General features: G+C 40.1%; 1 protein-coding gene across 4 annotated transcripts in view; it reads right to left on the minus strand.

Moving 5' to 3' along the window:
* The window catches only part of CadN (neural cadherin), a gene marked incomplete at its 5' end in the record, with an annotated part of 755916 nt that overhangs the window by 66481 nt on the left and 666847 nt on the right, over positions 1 to 22588 (minus strand).

Below are 22588 nucleotides of genomic sequence, written 5' to 3' on the forward strand. Positions count from 1 at the left end.
ATCTCAAGCCACAATCCTGTGCCAGTGATGTACAATACCCTCTCTGTCCTTGGCTGCTCTCCATGGGGTGTAGTTTTTTCTGACTTGACCTAGGGAGATTCTTTGGGTTTTTCTTCTTCTGCAAAGACCTAACAAGGTTGGCAGCGCACCAGCCACTCATGTGATGTCACATGGGAAAACTGATGGCTATGCACAAATTATAGAACTGCCTGCTGACCACACAGGCCTTCTCAGTGTTCTAAGTGTTGTTATTTGGACATGTCCATCTTCATCTCACCCAGAATGTTTCTCCTGTGTGGCTATTTGTGACTGCTAATTTGTAGCTACAGAGCAGAGCAAAGCTTGTGGTGGCCTGTCTTCAGTATTTATCACAAATATTTTTAAAGGTTCCAGTGGCTATAGGACTTACTATCTCCTCTTATAAACCATTCCAGTCTACCACTCTGGCATCCTTTGGCAGTTTTTATTCCTTATAGTCATGACCATTTGTGCCACTTGATGGTGTTAGGATAGGAAGTCTTTCTTGTCAATTCTTTTGTATTCCCTTATAATCTTGACTATGGTTCTTTCTTAAGATGACATATCCAATGTTTCTTTATAACTCCTATTGCACAAAGAAATAGATTAGGAGAGCTGGGATCCACATGGAGATGTGCCTGCAAGGCTGGACCTAGTATTTACTGCAAGTATGTCCAACATAGGAGAAATAGAATACAAGATCTTCTTGGGCACCAATGACCATACAGCACTGAGCTTCGATTGCCTTGATATATATATATATAAAGCAGCTCTATACATCATTAGCTCCTTCAGTGTCAGTCTCGTAATATTACTGCTTTGAAGCCAGTGTTGGTCTCATAATATTACCGCGTTGAAGCCAGTGTCGGTCTCGTAATATTACCGCGTTGAAGCCAGTGTCAGTCCCATAATACTATGCCAAAAGTCTAGCGGCTTCAAATCTTGGAGAAGAAAGCTGGTAGGCCTACATGTAAGAGAATGGGTCTGCATGATCAATGTGTGCTGTATACTTTTGATATACCCTCGAAGAATTTCGAGAGTTAATCTACTCTCTGAGCCCAGCCATGGGCCAGGCTTGTCTGGTGCTTGCCTGATCAACCAGGCTGTTGCTGCTGGAGGCCTGCTGCCCCACATATCCATCTCATTTGACAGAATGGAAGACTTATTACGGAAATAGAGGTGATTTTGAAAGGTTTACGACTAAAAGTAGCTTGAAATTGAGCTCAAAGTAGCAGAAATGTTCGATTTTTGACGATGCTCAAGAGTAAACAAATCACAGTCACACGTTCATTACACAACAACTGGTGGGTCTGCACTGATATTATTTATACAATTATTACAATTATGCAGTAGCCTGAATAACAATAAATCATCTACATTTTTGTGTGAAAAAAAAATCAAAATGAAAAAGCAAGCGTAATATAAGAGGGGCCTGGAGATATGACTAATGAACAGAGAAAAATGCTATTTTAGTGCCAGGAATGTCTAGATTGTTTATTCTGGCCCCTATTTTGAAATTGGCCAAATCAGTAATTTCTGATCTTTTTTTTGTGTAGTTGAAATAGGTAAATGGGCAGTTTCTTGTACTCAATAGATAGAATAAAAAGTTCTAGTTTGGTCAAGTGGAGCAAAGGAATTGGCCCAAAATAGGGCTCAAAGTGGGTGAAATTGCTGATGAGTAAATATCATCGAGACCACTAACTTTGTGAGAGCGTAATTCCGTAAGTTCTCCAACAAATTTCAAACTTTTGGTTTCATTACCTTAGGAAAAAGATTCCCTAACATTTAATAAGAATTTTTTTTTTTTAAAGATCTTTAACACCATGAGCAAGTTTGCGAGCAGGGGGTCTCGGCACTCAAAGGGTTAGTAAAGCCTTATATTATGCAGCTCAGTTCTGGTCTTCATACTACAAAATGACTATAATTGAACTGGAGAACATATAGAGAAGGATTACAAAATTAATCTAGTGTATAAGGAGGCTTTCATATGAAAACAGATGGATAGCCCTGAAACCTTCACTTAGAATGATGAGAAACATGACTAAAGTGCCAAATACAAATGGAAGATGAGCATAAATATTGTCTACATAAATGTTACTCTGCTCACACTCCAACAGCACAAAGTCATAAAATCTACTAGTCTCCACTCATTCCACTCTAACACAAAAACAAGAAAATACACACACACACTGCTGTTGGATGTCCAAGCCCCTTTTCATACAAAACCTCCTTAACTTCCTCCTCCAACCTTTCCTAGGACAACCCCTACCCCTCCTTCCCTTTCACTACAGATTTATACACCCTCCAAGTCACCCTACTTTGCTCCATCCTCTCTAAATACCCAAACCACCTCAATATTATTATTTTTAGTGGCCCCACATCTCCCAATCTCCAAACTATAAATTCTCTGCATAATATTCACACCACACATTGCCCTCAGACATGACATCTCTACTGTCTTCAGCCTCCTCCTCTCGGCAACATTTAAAACTCGTGCTTCACACCCATACTTCATCCACAGAAATAACTAAGTTCATACACTGTATAAAAGGCAATAATTAACCATTTATCTGGTACTAGATTTATGTATTTTTGTAACTCAAAAATTATCTAAAGAAAATATTCATAACTACATAACTATTAATAATTAACTTTACAACAAGTTGAACTATTTTATAGCATATTAATATATTTAAAAAACTCTTCTTAACCTTTTCACTGTCAAGGCCCCTGCTCACAAACTTGTTCTCAGTGTTGAAGAATTTAAAAAAAAAAATTGATTTTTTCTTATGAAATGATAGAGAATCTTTTCCAATGGTAATGACACCAAAAGTATGAAATTTGATGGAAAACTTATGGAATCACGCAAAGTTAGTGGTCTCAGCGATATGTACAAATCAGCAATTTCGCCCACTTTGAGCCTTATTTTCGGCCAATTCCATTGTTCCAGTCGACCAAACTCAGAGCTATTTCACTAGAACCCCATTTGTTCTATCGACTGAGTACAAGAAACCACTCATTTACCAATTTCAACTACCCAGTAAAGTGGTCAGAAATTGGCAATTTGACCAATTTCACACAAATTTCAAAGATGCCAAATTCAAAATAGAGTCCAGAATAAACAATGCAGACATTCCTGGCACTAAAATAGCATTTTCTCTGTTCATTAGACATGTCTTGTCCCTTTTATGTTACTCTTGCTTTCCATTTTGAATTTTTATTCGCACAAAAAATAGAAGATTTACTGTTATGCAGACTACTGCATAATTGTAATAATTGTATAAATAATATCAACCCTTCTGTGACTGCGTATCAGACTGGCCAGTTGGACACGTATTGGACAGTGACATTATTTGTTTACTCTTGAACATTAGCAAAAATAAAAGATTTCTGCTACTTTGAGCTCAATTTCAAGAGACTTTTCATCATGAAACCAATCAAAATCATCTCTATTTCTGTAATATACCTTTGAAGAGCTTAGAGAGTTTGACTACTCTCAGAGCCCGGCCATGGGCCAGGCTCATCTTGTGCTTGCCTGGTCAACCAGGCTGTTATTGCTGGAGGCCCACTGCCCCACATATCCATCACAACCTGGTTGATCTGGCATCTGATAAGATACTTGTCCAGTTTCCTCTTGAAGACTTTCTACACTTGTCCCAGCCATGTTTCTGATATCTTCTGGTAAAATGTTGAATAGTCTAGGACCCCGAATGTTGATAGTGTTCCCTTACTGTCCCTACCACACCCCTGCTCCTCACTGGGTTTATTTTACATTTCCTCCCATACCTCTCACTCCAGTATGTTGTTACGACAGCATGCAGATTTGGGAACAGGCCCTCGAGTACTTTCCAGGTACTTTCATGCCACTCTCTCTCCTCTGCTCCAATGAGTACATGTTCAAGACTTAAAGGCACTCCCAGTAATTTAGGTGTTTTATTGGCTCAATGTGAGCTATAAACAATCTCTATTTGTTCCAGCTATAATATTTCTCCTGCTTCGAATGGGGCCATCAGCACTGAGCAATATTCTAAATGAGGGAGCACTAGTGATTTGAAGGGTGTCACCATCAGCATTATTTCCCTTGTTCTGAAAGTTCTCAATACCCACCCAGTCATCTTCCTGGCTGTCATGAATTTGTCTTGTTATGGTCTTTAAAAGAAAGGTCGGTTGACATAATTATTCCCAGGTCTTTTACGTGTTCCTTTTGTTCTATTTGGTGACCCTTTTGAGTTTTGTATATAGTGTTCCTTTTGAGTTCTTCATTCTTTCCATACCTACACAGCTGGAACTTATCACCACTGAACATCATGTTGTTTTCCACTGCCCACTGGAAAACCCTGTTTATGACTTCCTGTACTTTTTCAGTGTCCTCTACTGTAGTGACTTTCATGCTTATTTTAGTGTCATCTGCAAATGATGATACAAAAGTGTGCCAGGTGTTTTTATCTATGTCTGTTATGAGGATGAGATCCAAGAAAACAAGAATACAACCATAAATACCATATGAAAAACACCTCAAAGTTGGCATTTTTAAACCAAAAACACAGTCGGAGTTTTTTTTTCTCATTATGCACTGCGTGCTGCAGGATTTTTTATACTGCATACACTGACCACGCAGACCCATTCTCTCACATGTAAGTCTACCAGCTTTCTCCTGCTAGATTTGAAGCCACTGGAATTTTGGCATATTAATACAGCACCAACACTGACCTGTAAGCCGTACTAATATGACACCAACAGTGAAATGGTTAATTCAATCAACACAAAATGAGTTTACAGGGGAGGAATACCTTTAACCCTTTGACTGTTGCAGGCCCTTTTCTGAAACTGTCATTCTGTCGATAAATTTTGGAGAAAAAAAAAAAAAAAAAAAAAAAATTCTTGTGAAATGATAGAGAATCTTTTCCCAATGGTAATGACACCAAAAGTACGAAATTTGGTAGAAAACTCACGGAATTGCGAAGTTAGTGGTCTCGGGGACATACAAACATCGGCGATTTCGCCGACTTTGAGCCCTGTGTTTGGCCAATTCCGTTGTTCCAGTTGACCAAACTCATAGCTATTTCTTTAGAACTCCATTTTTCCTATCAGTTGAGTACAAGAAACCGCCCATTTACCAATTTGAACTACCAAATGAAGTGGTCAGAAATTGGCAATTTGGCCAATTTCACGCAATTAAAAAAGATGCCAATTTCAAAATAGGGTCCAGAATGAAAAATGTAGACATTTTTGGCACTAAAATAACATATCCTCTGTTCATTAGTCACGTCTCTAGGCCCCTCTTATATTACTACTGCTTTCTATTTTGATTTTTTATTCATACAAAAAAATACAAAATTTACTGTTATGCAGACTACTGCATTATTGCAAAAATGGTATAAATAATATCAGTGCACTAGTGAAAGAATATTAGACTCCCCAATTGATGTGTGTGGTGTGATTTGCTTACTCCTGAACATGAGTAAAAATCGAACATTTCTGCTACTTTGAGCTCAATTTCAAGGTCATTTTCATTGTGAAAGTAATCAAATTCATCTCTTTTCTGTAATATGTTTTCCATTTTATCACCTGAGACCATGAATACGAGAATACGATAAATACTATACGAAAATACACCTTAACCCTTAAACGGTCCAAACGTATATATACGTTCACGCATGTAGGACCCCAAACGTATATATACGTTTTCTTTGTCATTCTTTCAACATTGCCACGATAAGCTTGAGTCACCTAGACATGAGAGAATGGGTGTGCGCACTCACTGTGCACCATATTAAAATAATTGGGGATGCCTGGGTACCATATGCTCTTTTTTCCTTTTAAAAAAGAAGATTTTTTTTTTCTCAAAAAATTTGGGGCGCTACACGCGTGAACGTATATATACATTTGGACCGTTTAAAGGTTAAATTCGGCGTTTTAACAAAAAAAAACAAAAAGTTTTTTTTTTCTCATTACGCACTGCGTGCTTCAGGATTTTTTTATGTGGTGCACACTGACCACACAGACCCATTCTCTCACATATGGGCCTACCAGCTTTCTCCCACTAGATTTAAAGCCGCTAGAATTTACGCGTATAAATACGTCAAACAGTGGCGCGTAAGACGTATATATATGACCAAAACAGTCAAAGGGTTAATGTATTCTAATGTACAGTATTAGGTGGCCATAAACAAAGCCTCTCTCGAGCAGGTGATAAACAAGGAGTTAAAATTTTAGAGGTTGAAATGTTCCAGTGGTGAAATCAACTCTAAGTGGATCCCTATACGACTACTACTGTCTCTCCAGACTGATAAGTCCAATCACTACCCTTTCTTGTACAAGTCCCAACAACTGTCATCCACATCAACACAAGAGTCATAGTCATCTCTCTCAGCCCAGAAGGGACACAGCAAAGCCCCACACATTTTAAGATTACTATGCACCAGCAACCAAAATTTAAGGTAAGAAAAAATTGTTTTACATAACCTTTTTAGCTACTGGTACTGCATTTTTTGAATGCATAAAATTCACTACAGCCAAGTAGGATTACTAGTGTCACATCAACCGCCTCCACACATTTCCATATCAACAAGCAATGACAACTACAATTTATTTTTTTCAACACATCAGCCGCTTCCCACCAAGGCAGGCTGGCCCAAAAAGAAAGAAAAAGCTTTCATCATCCAACCCTTTCACCAACACTCTACATAATCACTGTCTTTGCAGAGTTTAGATGTCCCTCCAAACTGCCAAAATCCTAAACCCCTCCTTTAAAGTGCTGGCATTGTACTTCCTATTTCCAGGACTCAAGTCTGGCTAACAAGTTTCCCAGAATTCCTTCACAAAATATTACCCTGCTCACACTCCAACAGCTCGTCAGGTCCCAAAAAACATTCGTCTCCATTCACTCCTATCTAAGATGCTCAAGAATGCTTGCTTCAAGTCTCAGCCCCTCACCCATAAAATCTCCTTTACTCCCCTCCCTCCTACCTTCTCGAGGATGACCCCTACCCCACCTTCCTTCCTTCCCCTACAGATTTATACCCTCTCCAAGTCATTCTACTTTGTTCCATTTTCTCTAAATGACCAAACTACCTCAACAACCCTTTTTCAGCCCTCTGACTAATACTTTTAGCAACTCCATACCTCTTCCTAATTTCCACACTCCGAATTCTCTGCATAATATTTACACCACACATTACCCTTAGACACGACATCACTGCCTCCAGCCTCCTCCTCACTGCAGCATTTACAACCTATGCATCACACCCATATGAGTGTGTTGGTACCACTTTACTCATGTACATTCCCTTCTTTGCCTCAATGGATAACGTTTTTTGTCTCTACAGATACCTAAATGCACCACTCGCCTTTTTTCCTTCATGGTTAACCTCATCCTTCATACACCCATTCGCTGACAAGTCAACTCCCAGATATCTGAAAACATTCACTTCTTCCATACTCCTTCCCTGCAATGTGATATCCAATTTTTCTTTATGTAAATCGTTTGATACCCTCATCACCTTACTTTTATTTACGTTCACTTTCAACTTTCTACCTCTACACACCCTCCCAAAAGCACAGTATCATCAGCAAAAAGTAACTGTGTCAACACCCATTTTGTATTTGATTCTCCATAATTTAATCCCACCTCTCTCTCCAATACCCTAACACTTACTTCTTTTACAACCCCATCTATAAATATGTTAAACAACCATGGTGACATTACATATCCCTGTCCAAGACCTACTTTTACTGGGAAGTAATCTCCCTCTCTCTTACACACCCAGAGCCCTCACTATCCTCATAAAAACTCTTAACAGCATTTAGCAACTTACTACCTATTCCATACGCTTGCAGCATCTGCCACATTGCTCCCCTATCCACTCTATCATATAAGAACATAAGAAAGAAGGAACACTGCATGCAAGGCAGGTCCATGTCACCCCCTGGCATAGACCAATGACCCACCCCGTCAGGTCACATCCACTTAAGGAAGGAGCACAGCATCAGACCTAGTAGCACAAGCTAGTCAGGTCCAACTCACACCCACACACACCCACTCATGTATTTATCTAATCTATTTTTAAAACTACACGACGTTTTAGCTTCTATGACAGTACTCGGGAGTTTGTTCCACTCATCCACATCCAGTGCTTTCCTATATCCTTCCTGAATCTGAATTCTTCCAACTTGAAGCCATTGCTGCAAGTCCTGTCTTGGCTGGAAATTTTCAGCACGCTACTTACATCCCCTTTATTTATTCCTGTCTTCCATTTATATACCTCAATCACATCATCCTCTAATTCTACACCTTTCTAGAGAGTGCAGATTCAAGGCCCTCAGTCTATCCATATAGGGAAGATTTCTGATACATGAGAACAACTTTGTCATCCTCCTCTGTATGTTTTCCAGTGCATTTATATCCATTCTTTAATGCGGTGACCAGAACTGTGCAGCATAATCTAAATGAGGCCTAACCAAGGATATACAGAGTTGAAGAACAACCTGAGGACTTTTATTATTTACGCTTCTTAATATGAAGCCAAGGATTCTGTTAGCATTATTGCAAACACTAATGCACTGTTGTCTTGGTTTCAGATTACTGCTAACGAGAACTCCTAAATCCTTTTTTGCAATCAGTAATATTAAGATCTACATTATTTAGTTTATATGTGGCGTGGTTATTTTCCTGTCCAACATTTAGAACCTTGCATTTGTCTATATTAAAATGCATCTGCCACTTCTCCGACCACTGCATCAGTCTATTCAAATTATCCTGGAGTGCTCTAATGTCCTCATTAGAATGAATTGGACGGCCTATTTTGGCGTCATAAGCAAATTTGCTAAAGTCGCTATTTATTCCATCGTTTATGTAAACTGTGAAAAACAAGGGGATCAACACTGACCCCTGTGGAACACAGCTTGTGATGTGCCCCTATTCTGATTTCTCCCTATTTATTCAAACTTTCTGAACCTATTTGTCCACCATGCTTTTACACAGGAAAAAATTTCTCCTCCTATTCCATGTGCCTTAAGTTTCCTCAATAGCCTCTGACGTGGAACTCTACTGAAAGCCTTACTGAAGTCCATAAACACAATATCATATTCAATACCATGATCTACCTCTTCAAATGCCTTAGTGAAAAAAGTTAGTAAATTCGTAAGACTGGAACTTCCATACCTTTATCTAGATACTGTTCACATATACGCTTCAATGTAAACATGATCTACACATCCCCTACCCATTTTAAAGACTCACTCTTCATCTGCAATCCTGCTCTCTGTCTTACCTCTAATTCTTTCAATAACCCTACCATACACTTCACCTGGTCTACTCAGTATTTTTTTTTTTTTAACAAGTTGGCCGTCTCCCACCGAGGCAGGGTGACCCAAAAAGAAAGAAAATCCCCAAAAAGAAAATACTTTCATCATCATTCAACACTTTCACCTCACTCATACACAATCACTGTTTTTGCAGAGGAGCCCAAACCCCTCCTTTAAAGTGCAGGCATTGTACTTCCCATTTCCAGTACTCAAGTCTGGCTATATAAAAATAACCAGTTTCCCTGAATCCCTTCACTAAATATTACCCTGCTCACACTCCAACAGCTCGTCAGGTCCCAAATACCATTCGTCTCCATTCACCCCTAACACGCTCACGCATGCTTGCTGGAAGTCCAAGCCCCTCGCCCACAAAACCTCCTTTACCCCCTCCCTCCAACCTTTTCAAGGACGACCCCTACCCCGCCCTCCTTCCCCTACAGATTTATACACTCTCCATGTCATTCTACTTTGATCCATTCTCTCTAAATGACCAAACCACCTCAACAACCCCTCTTCAGCCCTCTGACTAATACTTTTAGTAACTCCACACCTCCTAATTTCCACACTCAGAATTCTCTGCATATTTACACCACACACTGCCCTTAGATAGGACATCTCCACCACCTCCTCGCTGCAGCATTTACAACCCAAGCTTCACACCCATATAAGGGTGTTGGTACCACTATACTTTTATACATTCCCTTCTTTGCCTCCATAGATAATGTTTTTTGTCTCCACATATACCACAATGCACCACTCACCTTTTTTCCTTCATCAATTCTATGGTTAATCTCATCCTTCATACATCCATCCACTGACACATCAACTCCCAAATATCTGAAAACATTCACTTCTTCCATACTCCTCCTCTCCAATTTGATATCCAATTTTTCTTTATCTAAATCATTTGATACCCTCATCACCTTGCTCTTTTCTATGTTCACTTTCAACTTTCTACCTTTACACACACTCCCAAACTCGTCCACTAACTTCTGCAACTTTTCTTTAGAATCTCCCATAAGCACAGTATCATCAGCATAAAGTAACTGTGTCAATTCCCATTTTGTATTTGATTCTCCGTAATTTAATCCCACCCCTCTCCCAAACACCCAAGCATATGTACTTCTTTTACAATCCCATCTATAAATATATTAAACAACCTATAATTTTAACAATCTTTTTTGTCCCCCTTCCCTTTATATAAAGGAACTACAGGTCTCCCTCAACATTTGCGAGGGTTAGGGGATCAAGAGCCTCGCGAATGTTGAAAAATTGCTAATGTTTGGTGCCCCAATATATTGTAGGGAAATATAATACAATACTGCTTCCTTAATTTGTTGAACCATGAACAATCATAAAATACATGAAAATGTCGTAAAATATTGTACTAAATACATACATGTTATGATTTAATAACATGTATGTTATCAAATACAGTGGACCCCCGCATAACGATCACCTCCGAAGGCGACCAATTATGTAAGTGTATTTATGTAAGTGCGTTTGTACGTGTATGTTTGGGGGTCTGAAATGGACTAATCTACTTCACAATATTCCTTATGGGAACAAATTCGGTCAGTACTGGCACCTGAACATACTTCTGGAGTGAAAAAATATCATTAACCGGGGGTCCACTGTACCACTGCCTCAACCAGGGCCTCCACCAGTGCCTCAACCACTGCCGCGCACTGCTCGTATTTTGGTACAATTTCTTTCTTCAATTATATCATGTTTCTCAATTTCTTTACCAAAGGGCTGGCACTATCAAGTTTCTCTGGGCCCATGGTTAATTATGTAGCAGTCACACTCAATCTACAAGCACCAAACACAATGAATTACAGTGGACCCTCAACCAGCGATGGCATCGATTAACGATAAATCTGACTAGCGATACATTTTAACACAAAAATTTTGCCTTGACTAGCGCTTAAAAACCCGACCAGTGCTATTCGTTCCATACGAGACGCATCCACTTTGGCCTGAGTGCGCCTCACTTGTCCCGTGGGTGCTAGTGTTAACAAGCCAGCCACCGTGGTCGCTTCCAAACATACAACTGGAACATTTCATATTATCACAGACTTTGTAGTGATTGCACCTGCAAAATAAGTCACAATGGGCCCCAAGAAAGCTTCTAGTGCCAACCCTACAGCAAAAAGGGTGAGAATTACTATGGAGATGAAGAAAGAGATCATTGCTAAGTATGAAAGTGGAGTGCATGTCTCTGAGCTGGTCAGGTTGTATAATAAACCCCAATCAACCATTGCTATTATTGTGGGCAAGAAAACGGCAATCAAGGAAGCTGTTCTTGCCAAAGATGCAACTACGTTTTCGAAACTGAGATCGCAAGCGGTAGAAGATGTTGAGAGACTCTTATTGGTGTGGATAAACGAGAAACAGATAGCAGGAGATGGCATCTCTCAAGCGATCAAATGTGAAAAGGCTAGGAAGTTGCATGACGATTTAATTAAAAAAATGCCAGCAACTAGTGATGTGAGTGAATTTAAGGCCAGCAAAGGTTGGTTTGAGAGATTTAAGAAGCGTAGTGGCATTCATAGTGGGATAAGGCATAGTGAGGCTGCCAGTTCAAACCACAAGCGGCTGAAAAATATGTGCAGGAATTCAAGGAGTACATAGACAGTGAAGGACTGAAACCTGAACAAGTGTTTAATTGTGACGAAACAGGCCTGTTTTGGAAGAAAATGCCAAGCAGGACCTACATTACTCAGGAGGAAAAGGCACTCGCAGGACATAAGCCTATGAAAGACAGGCTTACTCTGTTGATGTGTGCCAATGCTAGTGGTGATTGCAAAGTGAAGCCTTTATTGGTGTATCACTCTGAAACTCCCAGAGTGTTCAGGAAAAACAATGTCGTCAAGGCTAATTTGTGTGTGCTGTGGAAGGCAAACAGTAAGGCATGGGTCACTAGGGACTTTTTCTATGACTGGTTACACCATGCATTTGCCCCCAATGTGAAAAATTACCTAATTGAAAAGAAATTAGACCTTAAGTGCCTCCTGGTATTAGACAATGCTCCTGGTCATCCTTCAGACTTGGCAGAGCGACTTTCTAGGGACATGAGCTTCATTAAGGTGAAGTTTTTGCCTCCTAATACGACTCCTCTCCTGCAGCCCATGGACCAGCAGGTCATTTCCAACTTCAAGAAACTGTACACAAAAGCTATGTTTGAATGGTGCTTTGTAGTGACCTCAGAAACTCAACTGACTCTTAGAGAGTTTTGGAAAGATCATTTTACCATCCTCAATTGTGTAAACATTATAGGTAAGGCTTGGGAGGAAGTGACTAAGAGGACCTTGAACTCTGCTTGGAAAAAACTGTGGCCAGAATGTGTAGACAAAAGGGATTGTGAAGGGTTTGAGGCTAACCCTGAGAATCCTATGCCAGTTGAGGAATCCATTGTGGCATTGGGGAAGTCCTTGGGGTTGGAGGTTAGTGGGGAGGATGTGGAAGAGCTGGTGGAGGAGGACAATGAAGAACTAACCACTGATGAGCTGCTAGATCATCTTGAACAGCAAGAGGGCAGACCTGAGGAAACTGCTTCGGAGGAGGGGATAGAGAAATTGAAGAAGTTGCCTACTTCTAAGATTAAGGAAATGTGTGCAAAGTGGCTTGAAGTACAAACCTTTTTTGATGAAAATCACCCTGACACAGCTACTGCAAGCTGTACACTGACAATGTTGTGAACCACTTTAGGAAAGTCATAAAGGAACGAGAGGTACAGGTATCTATGGACAGATATGTTGTGCGACAGAAGTCCAGTGACTCTGAAGCTGGTCCTAGTGGCATTAAAAGAATAAGGGAAGTAACCCCAGAAAAAGACTTGCTACCTCAAGTGCTAATGGAAGGGGATTCCCCTTCTAAACACTAAGAAGATCAACGGTCTCCCCTCCTCCCATCCCATCAATCATCACCGGATCTTCAATAAAGGCAAGTATCATGTAACTGTGCATGTCTTCTTCAGTTTGTGTGTATTAAAATTAATATTTCATGTGGTAAATTTTTTTTTTCAATACTTTGGGGTGTCTTGCACGGATTAATTTGATTTCCATTATTTCTTATGGGGAAAATTAACTTGACTAACGATTATTTCGATTAACGATGAGCTCTCAGGAACGGATTAATATCGCTGGTTGAGGGTCCACTGTATTGTGAAATGTTTGGAAGAGTGTGGAGACTAATGCTCACTCCAGCATACACAAAGCCACACTGACTGACAATGCCTCAACCACTTCTTCCACCCTCGTATTTTTGTACAATTTCCTTCTTCAATTCTATCATGTTATTATTATTATTATTAATACGATAGAATTGAAGAAGGAAATAGTACAAAAATATGAGGATTGAAGGAGTGGTGGAAGAAGTGGTTGATGCACCGTCAGTCAGTGTGGCTTTGTTTATGCTGGAGTGAGCACTAGTCTCCACTCTCTTCCAAACATTTCACAATAATTCATTGTGTTTGGTGCTTGTAGATTGAGTGTGACTGGAGTGGTAGAGGCATTGGTAGAGGCAGTGGTTGAGGCAGTGGTTGAGGCAGTGGTTGAGGCAGTGGTTGAGGCAGTGGTAGAGACAATGGTTGAGGCAGTGGTAGAGGCAGTGGTAGAGGCAGTGGTTGAGGCAGTGGTTGAGGGAGTGGTTTTTAATAACATCATATTAATAATCCTAGGTAGTAGGTTGGTAGACAGCAACCGCCCAAGGAGGTACTACCGTCCTGCCAAGTGATTGTAAAACGAAAGCCTGTAATTGTTTTACATGATGGTAGGATTGCTGGTGTCTTTTGTCTATCTCATAAATATGCAAGATTACAGGTACGTCTTGCTACTTCTACTTACACTTAGGTCACACTACACATATGTGTACAAGCATATATATACACACCCCTCTGTGTTTTCTTCTATTTTCTTTCTAATTCTTGTTCTTGTTTATTTCCTCTTATCTCCATGGGGAAGTGGAACAGAATTCTTCCTCTGTAAGCCATGCGTGTCGTAAGAGGCAACTAAAATGCCGGGGGCAAGGGGCTAGTAACTCCTTCTCTTGTATATATTACTAAATTTAAAAGGAGAAACTTTAGTTTTTTCTTTTGGGCCACCCCACCTCAGTGGGATACAGCTGGTACGTTGAAAGAAAGAAGTTATTAATAATAATAATAATACATGTTATTAATAATAACATGTATTATGTATTATTATTAATAACATATATCTTATTAAATAACACTGCCTCAACCGCTGCCTCAACCGCTGCCTCAACCGCTGCCTCAACCACTGCCTCAACCACTGCCTCAACTGCTGCCTCAACCACTGCCTCAACTGCTGCCTCAACCACTCCAGTCACACTCAATCTACAAGCACCAAACACAATGAATTATTGTGAAATGTTTGGAAGTGTGTGGAGACTAATGCTCACCCCAGCATAAACAAAGCCACACTGACTGACGATGCCTCAACCACTTCTTCCACCACTCCTTCAACCCTCGTATTTTTGTACAATTTCCTTCAATGCTATCGTATTATTATTATTATTAGTAGTAGTAGCAGAAATGTTTGATTCTTTGCCGTGTTCAAGAGTAAACATATGATGTCACCGTCCAATACCTGTCCGAATAGCAATTCCAATATTCAGTCATGAATGGGTTGACATTATTTATATTGTAGTTTAATAGCAAATAATGAACAAACAAAACACTAACTACACTGAGTGGTGGGAGGGCAGGCTGCCAGTTTTGGGGGTCGGAGGGAGGGTAGGAGGGACTCCCAGCTGGTGGGAAACCTAAATATGATTTGGCAGCTGGGAATTTGGTGGTTGGGAATTCGCGAATGTGTGAAGCCCGCGAATGTTGAGGGAGACCTGTATACATGCTCTCTGCCAATCCCTAGGTACCTTCTCCACTTTCACACATTTATTAAACAAAAATACCAACCACTCCAACACTATATTCCCCCCCCTACCCCCTGCTTTTAACATTTCTGTCATGAACCCATCAGTTCCAGCTGATTTATCCCCTTTCATGCTACATAATGCCTCATGCACCTCCCCCACACTCACATCCTGCTCTTCTTCACTCCTAAAACATGGTATACCTCTCTGGCCAATGCATTAAATTACCACCTCCCTTTTTTTGTCAACATTTAAAAGTTCCTGAAAATATTCCCACCATCTACCCAATACCTCTATTTCCCCATCTACTAACTCCCTTACTCTGTTTCTAGCTGACAAATCCATTCGTTCCCTAGGCTTTCTTAACTTGTTTAACTCACTCCAAAATTTTTTCTTATTTTCATTAAAATTTCTTGACAGTGCCTCTCCCACTCTATCATCTGCTCCCCTTTTGCACACTCTCACCACTCTTCACCTTTCCTTTGCTCTCCATATACTCTGCTCTTCTTATAACACTTCTGCTTTGTAAAAACCTCTCATAAGCTATCTTTTTCTCTTTTATCACACCTTTTACTTCATCATTCCACCAATTACTCCTCTTTCCTCCTGCACCCATCCTCCTATAACCACAAACTTCTGCCCCACATTTTAATACTGTATTTTTAAAACTATTCCAACCCTCTTCAACCCCCCAACTACTCATACTTGCACTAGCCCACCTTTCTGCCAATAGTTGATTATATCTCACCCTAACTTCCTCCTCCCTTAGTTTATACACTTTCACCCCTCTCTTACTTGTTGCCATTTTCCTTATGTTCCATCTACCTCTTACTCTAACTGTAGCTACAACTAAATAATGATCCGATGTATCAGTTACCCCTCTATAAACATGTACATCCTGAAGCCTACCCATCAACCTTTTATCCATCAATACATAATCTAACTACTTTCATTATGTGCTATATCATAGCTTTATAGATACTACATTAATTTTATTATTTTATTGTTATCACACTAGCCGATTCCCACCAAGGCAGGGTGGCCCGAAAAAGAAAAACTTTCACCATCATTCACTCCATCACTGTCTTGCCAGAAGGGTGCTTTACGCTACAGTTTTTAAACTGCAACATTAACACCCCTCCCTCAGAGTGCAGGCACTGTACTTCCCATCTCCAGGACTCAAGTCCGGCCTGCCGGTTTCCCTGAACCCCTTCATAAATGTTACTTTGCTCACACTCCAACAGCACGTCAAGTATTAAAAACCATTTGTCTCCATTCACTCCTATCAAACACGCTCACGCATGCCTGCTGGAAGTCCAAGCCCCTCGCACACAAAACCTCCTTTACCCCCTCCCTCCAACCTTTCCTAGGCCGACCCCTACCCCGCCTTCCTTCCACTACAGACTGATACACTCTTGAAGTCATTCTGTTTCGCTCCATTCTCTCTACATGTCCGAACCACCTCAACAACCCTTCCTCAGCCCTCTGGACAACAGTTTTGGTAATCCTGCACCTCCTCCTAACTTCCAAACTACGAATTCTCTGCATTATATTCACACCACACATTGCCCTCAGACATGACATCTCCACTGCCTCCAGCCTTCTCCTCGCTGCAACATTCATCACCCATGCTTCACACCCGTATAAGAGCATTGGTAAAACTATACTCTCATACATTCCCCTCTTTTCCTCCAAGGACAAAGTTCTTTGTCTCCACAGACTCCTAAGTGCACCACTCACCCTTTTCCCCTCATCAATTCTATGATTCACCTCATCTTTCATAGACCCATCCGCTGACATGTTCACTCCCAAATATCTGAATACATTCACCTCCTCCATACTCTCTCCCTCCAATCTGATATCCAATCTTTCATCACCTAATCTTTTTGTTATCCTCATAACCTTACTCTTTCCTGTATTCACCTTTAATTTTCTTCTTTTGCACACCCTACCAAATTCATCCACCAATCTCTGCAACTTCTCCTCAGAATCTCCCAAGAGCACAGTGTCATCAGCAAAGAGCAACTGTGACAACTCCCACTTTTTGTGTGATTCTTTATCTTTTAACTCCACACCTCTTGCCAAGATCCTCGCATTTACTTCTCTTACAACCCCATCTATAAATATATTAAACAACCACGGTGACATCACACATCCTTGTCTAAGGCCTACTTTTACTGGGAAATAATTTCCCTCTTTCCTACATACTCTAACTTGAGCCTCACTATCCTCGTAAAAACTCTTCACTGCTTTCAGTAACCTACCTCCTACACCATACACCTGCAACATCTGCCACATTGCCCCCCTATCCACCCTGTCATACGCCTTTTCCAAATCCATAAATGCCACAAAGACCTCTTTAGCCTTATCTAAATACTGTTCACTTATATGTTTCACTGTAAACACCTGGTCCACACACCCCCTACCTTTCCTAAAGCCTCCTTGTTCATCTGCTATCCTATTCTCCGTCTTACTCTTAATTCTTTCAATAATAACTCTACCATACACTTTACCAGGTATACTCAACAGACTTATCCCCCTATAATTTTTGCACTCTCTTTTATCCCCTTTGCCTTTATACAAAGGAACTATGCATGCTCTCTGCCAATCCCTAGGTACCTTACCCTCTTCCATACATTTATTAAATAATTGCACCAACCACTCCAAAACTATATCCCCACCTGCTTTTAACATTTCTATCTTTATCCCATCAATCCCGGCTGCCTTACCCCCTTTCATTTTACCTACTGCCTCACGAACTTCCCCCACACTCACAACTGGCTCTTCCTCACTCCTACAAGATGTTATTCCTCTATGCCCTATACACGAAATCACAGCTTCCCTATCTTCATCAACATTTAACAATTCCTCAAAATATTCCCTCCATCTTCCCAATACCTCTAACTCTCCATTTAATAACTCTCCTCTCCTATTTTTAACTGACAAATCCATTTGTTCTCTAGGCTTCCTTAACTTGTTAATCTCACTCCAAAACTTTTTCTTATTTTCAACAAAATTTGTTGATAACATCTCACCCACTCTCTCATTTGCTCTCTTTTTACATTGCTTCACCACTCTCTTAACCTCTCTCTTTTTCTCCATATACTCTTCCCTCCTTGCATCACTTCTACTTTGTAAAAACTTCTCATATGCTAACTTTTTCTCCCTTACTACTCTCTTTACATCATCATTCCACCAATCGCTCCTCTTCCCTCCCGCACCCACTTTCCTGTAACCACAAACTTCTGCTGAACACTCTAACACTACATTTTTAAACCTACCCTATACCTCTTCGACCCCATTGCCTATGCTCTCATTAGCCCATCTATCCTCCAATAGCTGTTTATATCTTACCCTAACTGCCTCCTCTTTTAGTTTATAAACCTTCACCTCTCTCTTCCCTGATGCTTCTATTCTTCTTGTATCCCATCTACCTTTTACTCTCAGTGTAGCTACAACTAGAAAGTGATCTGATATATCTGTGGCCCCTCTATAAACATGTACATCCTGAAGTCTACTCAACAGTCTTTTATCTGCCAATACATAATCCAACAAACTACTGTCATTTCGCCCTACATCATATCTTGTATACTTATTTATCCTCTTTTTCTTAAAATATGTATTACCTATAACTAAACCCCTTTCTATACAAAGTTCAATCAAAGGGCTCCCATTATCATTTACACCTGGCACCCCAAACTTACCTACCACACCCTCTCTAAAAGTTTCTCCTACTTTAGCATTCAGGTCCCCTACCACAATTACTCTCTCACTTGGTTCAAAGGCTCCTATACATTCACTTAACATCTCCCAAAATCTCTCTCTCTCCTCTGCATTCCTCTCTTCTCCAGGTGCATACACGCTTATTATGACCCACTTCTCGCGTCCAACCTTTACTTTAATCCACATAATTCTTGAATTTACACATTCATATTCTCTTTTCTCCTTCCATAACTGATCATTCAACATTACTGCTACCCCTTCCTTTGCTCTAACATTAATAAATACATTATATACACATTAATTTCTGGCTTATTTAAATCTATAAGCCCTTGAGAGATTCTGAAGAGAAGTTGCAGAGATTGGTTGACGAGTTTGGTAGGGTATGTAAAAAAAAGAAATTAAAAGTGAATATAGGAAAGACTAAGGGGATGAGGATAACAAAAAAAATTAAGTAATGGAAGATTGGATATCAGACTGGAGGGAGAGAGTATGGAGGAAGTGAATGTATTCAAATATTTGGAAGTGGACGTCTCAGCAGATGGGTTTATGAAAGATGAGGTGAATCATAGAATTGACGAGAGAAAATAAGTGAGTGGTACACTGAGGAATCTGTGAACACAAAGAACTTTATCCATGAAAGCAAAGACAGGAATAAATAAGAGTATAGTTATACCAACGCTCTTGTATGGGTATGAGGCATGGTTTGTGAATGTTGCAACAAGAGGAAGGTTGGAGGTAATGGAAATGTCATGTTTGAGGGCAATGTGTGGTGTAAATACAGTGGACCCCCAGATTAAGTCATCATCGGAATAAATAATATTTGAAATAAGTAACGTTTTTTCGTCAAAATATTGGCTTGGTGATAGTCACTGAACTCGGAGTAAGTCATTCATCCAGAACATGTCCATGCGGCCTGAGCGGCCCTGACGCTCCATGTACAGCCAGTGTGCCATTGTTTACCAGCAAGTGAGGACAATCCCACACGTTCATACGATACATTTTGTATTATTCCATTTTTTAGTGCTTGTAACTGCTAAATAAGCCACCATGGGCCCAAAAAAAGCTTTTAGTGCCAGCCCTTTGGTAAAGAGGGTGAGAAGCACTATAGAATCCATGAAAGATATCATTGCAAAATATGAAAGTGGAGTGCATGTCGCCAAGCTTGCCAGGTTGCATAACAAACCCCATACAACCATCGCTTCTATCCTGGCCAAGAAAAAGGAAATTAAGGAAGCTGTTGTTGCGAAAGGTGCAAATATGTTTATAGAACAGAGATCGCAAATACTGGAAGATGTGGAGATTTTGTTGTTGGTGTGGGTCAACAAGAAACAATTATCAGGAAATAGTGTGATGCAAGTCAATAATATGTGAAAAGGCAAGGCAGTTGCATGATGATCTCGTAAAGAAAATGCCTGGATATAGTGCTGATATTGGTGAATTTAAGGAGAGCAAAGGCTGGTGTGAGAGATTTAAGAATTGTAGTGACATACACAGTGTGATAAGGCATGGTGAGGCTGCCACTTCTGACAAAAAAAGCAGCTGAAAAATATGTTCAGGACTTCAAGGGGTACATAGAGGCTGAAAAAATCAAACCCCAACAAGTGTTCAATTGTGACGAAACAGGCCTCTTTTGGAAGAAAATGCCAAAGAGGACCTACATTACTCAGGAGGAAAAGGCACTCCCAAGACACAAGCCTATGAAAGACAGGCTAACTCTTATATTTGTAATAATGCTAGTGGGGATTTCAAAGTGAAGCCTTTACTGGTGTATCACTGAAAACCCCAGTGTTCAAGAAAAACAGTGTCGTCAAGAGTAAATTGTGTGTGATGTGGTAGGCAAACAGTAAGGCATGGGTCACAAGGGACATTTTTCTTGATTGGTTCCATGATGTGTTTGGCCCCAGTGTGAAAAAATACCTCCTGGAAAATAAACTGGAACTCAAGTGCCTCCTGGTAATGGACAATGCTCCTGCTCATCCTCCAGACTTGGAAGAGCAAATGGTGCAGGAGTTTCACTTCATCAAAGTGAAGTTCTTGCCTGCTAATACCCATGGACCAGCAGACCATTTCAAATTTCAAAAAACTGTACACCAAAGCAGTGCTTTGAAGTGACCTCAGACACTGAATTGACCCTAAGAGAGTTCTGGAAAGATCACTTTAGTATCCTCAGTTGCATAAACCTTATAGGTAAGGCTTGGGAGGGAGTGACTTACAGGACTTTGAACTCTGCCTGGAGAAAATTGTGGCCACATGTACAAGAGAGGGATTTTGAAGGGTTTGTTGCTGACCCTGAGGAGCCTATGCCAGTTGTGGAATCTACTGTGGCATTGGGAAATTCCATGGAGTTGGATGTGAGTTTGGAGGATGTGGAAGAGTTGGTGGAGGACGACGATGAAGAGCTAATCACTACAGAGCTGCAAGACCTTCATCTGCAACACCAATAGACCACAGCTCAGGAAATTGGTTTAGAGAAGGAGGAACAGAGATGGAAGAAGGTGCCTTCTTCAAAGATTAAGGACATTTGTACAACATGGACAAAGGTGCTAACATTTATGGATGAACAGGCCGTGTTGGCATGGACAAAGGTGCTAACATTTATGGATGAACAGGCCGTGTTGGCAACATGTACAAGGACAATGTTGCGTCCCATTTCAGGGAAGTTTTAAGGGTGAACTAATCGTATGAACACATGCTCCATTGTTTACCGTCGGATTTCCTCCAGTTTTGGTGCACAAGACAAAGTGTTTTCACTCCTTCCTGAAAATATTTATCAAAAATATACCTCAAACAACAACTGAAAAATGACTGATTTACTGAAGATGCCATTCACCCCCGAATCATTTCTATATGGGACAACGTAAGGTTGTTTGGACACTTGGTGCCGAGAGAACAATGCTAATACGAATTTCTAATATTCTAATATCCTCTAAATGTCTTATCTTTATTTCACAAAAAAATAAAGTTTGTTAGTACTTGGAATGTTGCAAAAAATCTGCCCTTTACTCCAACATAACTCCCAAAGTATTTGGAATATTTCCAAAGTTATTTCATTAGAATATAGAGAAATCATTATTCTACAATTTCTGTGAATATTATTCCATTTAATTAAGTAATAATGTCGGAAAATGTCGGCATAAATGAATAAGTTACTTCTGAGATATTGGCCTGGAGCGCCGGCCGGCCCGCCGTCTCAAAAAAAAAAAAAAAAAATCGCGAAAATCGCGTTTGTTTGGGTGTATTTCTTAGTAAACTGGTGTTCTAGTGCAGTTATCCTCTTCAACACACCATTTTCTATCATTGAAGACCAAGTCATACAACAAGAAGTCGAGGGGTAACAATTTTATATTGAATATTACTGGTGGATTCTCGCCATATTATGGCCTATTTTATTCAGTCTAGAGTATATAACATGTTTGTATGTTATTTATAGTGTTTATTATATCATATTAGATCAATTCTGATAGATAAATAAGCCGTCGAGTTGATATATAAGCTGATATAAGCATAATAATGAAGTGATTTCTCCTGGCACTCTCTGGAGTCGAGCATTCCCATATGGTGCCTGGTTGGCTCTAAGTCTACGGATAAGCTCCGCCTACTGTTTTATGATGCAAAATAGTTGGTTTTTATACTAGAAAGAATAATGCAA

Source organism: Cherax quadricarinatus, chromosome 48 (genome assembly GCF_038502225.1).
Source record: "Cherax quadricarinatus isolate ZL_2023a chromosome 48, ASM3850222v1, whole genome shotgun sequence".
Taxonomy (NCBI): domain Eukaryota; kingdom Metazoa; phylum Arthropoda; class Malacostraca; order Decapoda; family Parastacidae; genus Cherax; species Cherax quadricarinatus.